This window comes from Choristoneura fumiferana, chromosome 10 (assembly GCF_025370935.1).
Source record: "Choristoneura fumiferana chromosome 10, NRCan_CFum_1, whole genome shotgun sequence".
NCBI classification, from domain to species: Eukaryota; Metazoa; Arthropoda; class Insecta; order Lepidoptera; family Tortricidae; genus Choristoneura; species Choristoneura fumiferana.
Window position 1 is genome coordinate 6,378,007 of NC_133481.1, and position 6,338 is coordinate 6,384,344.

Below are 6,338 nucleotides of genomic sequence, written 5' to 3' on the forward strand. Positions count from 1 at the left end.
CAGATATCGCTGCTTATCTAAAATAAGTCACTATTGCAAAATACTACATTTTCGTACTAACTATAAAACTGCGTGGAGAATAAGCTAAACTTTGTCGTGAATAAGACACCCAAGTCGCTACTTCAAAAAATGACCCCGTGGCAGCAATGTGCCGTTATGTGATTGGTTGGAACTCGACGCTATTTTATCGGTAAGAGCGGCCGCATGCCAGTTGCGCCGCGGTTTTTGACAACTTCACTACGATTCTCTGGTGAACAACGGCACATCGCGAAATAACCCGCGGGATCGTTGCTTATTGTTTATGCAATAATGCTGCATCGCAAAATACAGCCATCTTTACGAAAAGGGAAGCTAATTATTTGTGCCTTTTTTTTTGCAATAGTGTTACATTACGAAGTGCAACATTCTTCATGAAAAAGTAAGTATACTACTTATGTCATATGTAGAATTTAGCCTATATTTACGAAACGGAAAACGATTTTTATTGTTAACATTGCAAAATATGCCTGTCTATCGAATAAAGTAAGCCATACTTAAATGATATAATAGCTAATTGGGACACTATGCACCATAGACCATACTCATAACTAGTTTATTTAAAGCAAATATAGCCACTATTTACGAAACAAATTATTTATTCAAGCGTGAATTGGCACTACGCTATGTTATAGTCTTTACTAATAATACAGATGCGAAAGTAACGCTATCTATGTGTCTGTCTGTTACATTTTCACACCCCAAACCACTAAACCGATCCCGATGAAATTTGGCACAGAGATAACTTGAGGCCTAAGATATATACTTATTTTCCCGGAAAATACGAATTTTCCGAGATAAAGGGTTTCTACGCGAGCAAAGTCGCGGGCAACAGCTAGTAGTATTATATTTAATTGACTAGTTTATCACGCTATCACGTTAAACTAAAATATTGTTGGTTGGTTTCAGAGATGATTAGCAACAAAAACTTGCAGTGGCAGAGCAAAAGAAGAAAGGTCTTCTCGGATTTATTAATAAGAATAATATCCCGGATATCAGCCTGTATGTGATAAGGATGGCCTTGAAACAGCTTAAGAACAATAAGGCGCCGGGTGAGGACGGAATCACGCCGTCAGAGCTTCTGAAGGCGGGCGGATCACCGTTCCTTAAAATCCTTCAGAGGATCTTTAATTCAGTCTTGCTCGAAGGTACAACGCCAGAAGCACGGAACAAGAGCGTGGTGGTGTTAAGTTGTTCTTCTAGAAGGGTGATAACACCTTATTGAAGAACTACAGGACCATCTCGCTGTTGAGCCATGTTTATAAGCTGTTTTCCATGGTCATTGTAAATCGTCTCGAACACAGGCTCGATGACTTCCAACAACCCGAACAAGCTGGGTTCCAAAAGGCCATAGTACCGTAGACCACATACATGCTGCAGCAGGTCATACAGGAGACCGAAGAGTCTAACTTGCCGCTATGTCTAGCGTTTGTGGACTACGAGAAAGCCTTTGATTCGGTCGAAACATAGGCAGTGTTTGAAACTCTCCAGCGATGCCATATGACTATCTGTATATCGAAGTGTTGATGTATTTGTATAGAAACGCTACTATGTCCGAGTCTAAGTCCGAGGTCAGAGTACAGGAACAGAGTTCCAAGGCGATTCCCTTGAAAAAAGGCGTAAGACAGGGAGATGTCATATCTCAAAAACTGTTTACTGCCACTTTGAAAAACACCTTCAAGCTTCCGGAATGGAAAGGACTAGGCATCAATGTCAACGGCGAATACATTACGCACCTTCGATTTGCCGACGGTATTGTGGTCACAGCAAAGTCGATGGAAGAACTCAGCACGATGCTTGAAGGCTTCAATCGAGTCTCCCAATGGGTAGGCCTCAAAATGAACATGGACAAGACGAAGCTTATGTCGAATGTCCGTGTGGTGACTGCCCCTTTTATGGTTGAGAGTTCGGTTCTTGAAGTTGTTGACGCGTATGTATACCTAGTACATACCGTTCAATTAGGTAGGTCCAACTTGGAGGAGGAGGTCAATCGTCGAATCCAACTCGGATGGGCAGCGTTTGGGAAACTCCGCAACGTCTTTTCGTCCAAAATCCCAAAGAGCCTTAAGACGAAAGTTCAGTGTGTTTTGCCAGTGATGACATATGGATCCGAGACGTGGTGCTTCACTATTGGCCTTATAAATGGCTCAAAGTTGCTCAGCGAGCTATGGAGAGAGCTATGCTCGGAGTTTCTTTACGGGATCGAATCAGAAATGAGGAGATACGTAGAAGAACGGGGGTCACATAGCCAAGCGACATAGCCAAGCGAATCAGCTCGTTGAAGTGGCAATAGGCAGGCCATATAGCACGGAGAACAGATGGTCGTTGGGACTGAAAAGCGAATTCTGCGAATCGACAAACGCAACGTAGGACGTCCACCAACGAGATGGACGGATGACCTGGTTAAAGCTGCGGGTTCACGGTGGATGCAGGCCGCTTCCAACAGAAGCAACTGGAAGCCTATGGGGGAGGCCTATGTCCAACAGTGGACGTCCTACGTCCTACGGATGATAATGATGTTTTAGTCAATTTTATCCCACAGGAACTCTTGACCGGGATGAAAAGTATTCCATGTCCTAGAAGATGATTTTGTTCTTATCTGGAGAATTTTATTTTGATTAGTAACAAGTTTTATCATTATACTCAGCGGCGCAAAATTTGGCCCACCCTTCTTACAAAATTACCGATTCTGCATACATTTGAGGGCCAAATTTTTTGCCGCTCAGTATAATTATGTTGTGTTTTTGAAGTACTCAATTTTTTATTCTAAAATACACTAAAAAGTCTTTAATACGGTAAATATTATAAATCTCGTGATAATAATGTGATTTTATATGCTTAAATAGGTGTTGTATTATGATAAAAGGTAATTAATGAGAATAATTGAAAGTATCGCAAACGTTTATGTGCAATTAAAAACAAAATCTAGACCTTCTCCGACGTCGGAACTTGTGTTCAGACCTTGTTGACAATAATTTTGATGTAAAATTTTGTGCGCAATACATGATGGGTCGTTATTAAAGAGAAATTTATGTTATATTTTGTGCACAAAATCTGATACGACATTATTCATGATAAAATTTACTTTATCACATGACCTAAAGACAAATAGGTCGTTATTTGTCATACATTCTTGTATTACTGTGTAAGTATTACGAGTTGTGACGTTCTTGCTCATAATAATATTAAAAATATTAAGACTTAACTCAAAGTAGTCACTGTTTTTATTATTTTATTGTTATAAAGATGTGCCATTTCATTATAAGTTTATACTGCAGCTATTCTTGATTAACCAAGGGACTTAATAGCACATAAAAGAATGTTTTTAAGTTCATTTTAATACAAGATATTCCAAAATTAAATTTGTTTTATTTTTAATTCGCTCTACTGAAAAAAGTTCGATTTTGAGTTGGGCCGTTTTAATTGATAAGCAGCGAGATGTACTTCGAGGATAATTCGTTACGTTAAAAAACATTGTCCTATTCACTTAAGAATACATTTAATGATAATAGCGTTAAAGAAAACTATTTCTCATTCTTTTCATAGTTCCGGCTATTTTTGTTCGTGAAGGCATTTTGATGCTCATTTTGGTGGCTCCACATTTCAAGGCTTGGCTGCTTGTAGACGGCCTTTGAACACACTGTGCTTGATTTATATAGCGGCCTTTCGGTTAAAAATAAATTCTCTACCTACCCTTGCTCTAAAATAAAAGAAAAAAAATCATCAAATATCTATAAATAATCAGAGTCGCCAAAACAAAAAAACTCACCGATTATCCATTGACCTAAATCTTACAAATTGACGAAGGCTCCTCCCTTTTCTTTAGTTAAATTTCATAATATCATCAAGCAGATTAAACATTTTTTTTGATAAAATTTATTTTATATTTATCTATATAAGAAGGTTACATTTAAATAAGTTACATTTTAATTCATGCTATTTTTTCAATTAAGATCAGTTAACAATCTTGCAAACAGAGAGAGAGAGAAACATTTATTTACACATATTCGATACACATAAATCTACATTAGATGGAAAAAATAAAAATAGTTTTTCAGTGGGACCCATTTAAAAACTAAAACATACAAAACACTATGACGACACGAACGCCAAAAGACAATTAAGTACCCATACAAACCCGCTATAAAAGTCAAGTACCTAATATAAGTAAAATTCAATACATAATCGGAAGTTTTACCAAAAAAGTTTTAAAGCTCGTTTTGCATTTGTCAGATCATTAAAAGTTTTAGGTAGAGATTGCTGGTTCGGCTTATTAAGCAAAATTGCAATGAAACCAATCGCGAGATCGAATTAAGCTTTGAGCTTATCTTAAAGCAAAAGAAATGGATATTTTATTATCCATCCATAGTTACTGGAGTAGGTAGATGCTTTTAATGATTTTCAAAGGGTTTTGACAAAAAGTAGTTCGTCATAAAAGACGTTTTTGTGTATTGTTAGTTATTATGAATTATATGCTTTCTCTTATTTTCATCGTATTCGCAACACTTGTTTATGTAACACATCCTCGATCCGGTTTTTAAATCCGGTAGATAAGGTAGTTCCGTGGACAGCACTGGTTTTTTACTAGGTACTTATTGTAGTTAATGGCAGTGTGGTTGTTCTTTTATTAGGTACTCTTATCCATAAGTTAATTAGATGCCTGCCTAATAGAAATATAGCAGGGACTCATGGGAAACAATAATGTTCAACTCTGAATGTACGCGCAATAATGTACGACGTGATAATCCGAAGCATTTTTGCTTCCGACTATCATGCCGTTCAATATTATGGTCGCGCATTATCAGGGCGTACAAAATACCTATTGCGCGCGCTGTAATGTAGGTACGTAGTGATAATGTACGACGTGATAATCTAAATCCAATAGATTCGAATGACCATAGATTTGTGTTAGGTCTGATTGTGACCACAATGCGCGAGCGTCAGCCGAGCGAGCGTGCCGCGGCAGCGGCCGGCGAAGCGCCAGGACCAAATTAAGTTATTTTCTACTAAATTTATTAATATTCGGTGTACACGAAAAACAAATGTACATAAGCACGGATTATCATGCCGTGCATTATTTGAGCGTGCATTAACAAGTCATACATTAATTACACTCGTGCTAGTTCGGAACGGGGTGATAACTGATAATGCACGGCATGATAATCCGTGAACATAATAATATGCACGGATTATCAGGCTGTGCATTATTTGAGCGTGCATCCGGGACTCATCACATAAAAACATCTCTTAACTTAATATAATATTCTCTCATTTATTTAATGATTCCTTATTAGTAAACCTTTACTGCATATTTGTTTGTATGCCAGTATTGTACCTATTCTGTGGCATCTTGGAAATTGGAAAAACCATTATTTTTTTGTATTATCTTGAGGCCTGTTTGACCACACTGATATCTTTTATTTGACGAATATGTGTGATGCCTTCTCTGTTTATTTGGACAAAACAAACAATTTATCAAAGAATAGGGAAACAAGCCCTTTGTCTGGAAATCGGTTTAAATAAAAGTTAAATCTGTCTGTAAATATAACTAAAAATAAAGAATTGAAATTTTTGCGCACCACTTAAGAAAGGCTGCACTTTTTTTACTGTAACCCGGGTCTTCGTCAATCCGGGACAATCGGATTTGATCCAGCTGTTCTGGTTTTTTCAATAAAAAACCGTAAAAATACAAAAATCAGAAATAAAAAAAGTGAAGTTTGATAGCAAAGTTTGAAAACAACAGCAACTTGGCAGAGAGCGGTGAAGCAGGCCCTAGCGCCGTAATTTATTTAACTCTGTCTGTATTTGCTTGCAAGTAATATATTCCCGTCGGCGGAATTAATAGATTTCCGGGCAAAGCAGATGCTACGAGGGAGGCACAGTAACTCTCGAAGACCACCTTAATGCTTTATAACAACTTTATGCTTGAATATACCTAATAAGTACTATTCTCATGAATTTAAAATTAAAAGCTTAAATGAAACCCCTAGCAATTTACCCGCGGCTTCGCTCATTTGAATTAAATCCGGCTGTTGTATTGAAATTTTTCCCATTGAGATCGCTAAAATTAAATGATTGTCTTCGTTCTCGTTGCATGAAAACCTCGTGCTAAAATACCTGTTTCTAGACTAGCGGTTAAGATTTTGGGTCTAATGAAAAAAATAGCCTGCTGCCCGCGACTTCGTCTGCGCTGATTCGTTTATCGCCATCCCACGGGATCTGTGCAAATTCCGGGATATGTTATGAAGACGATGTTCAAAAATTGCTTCAAAAACGAATAAACGCCCGAAGAGTTAACAGTA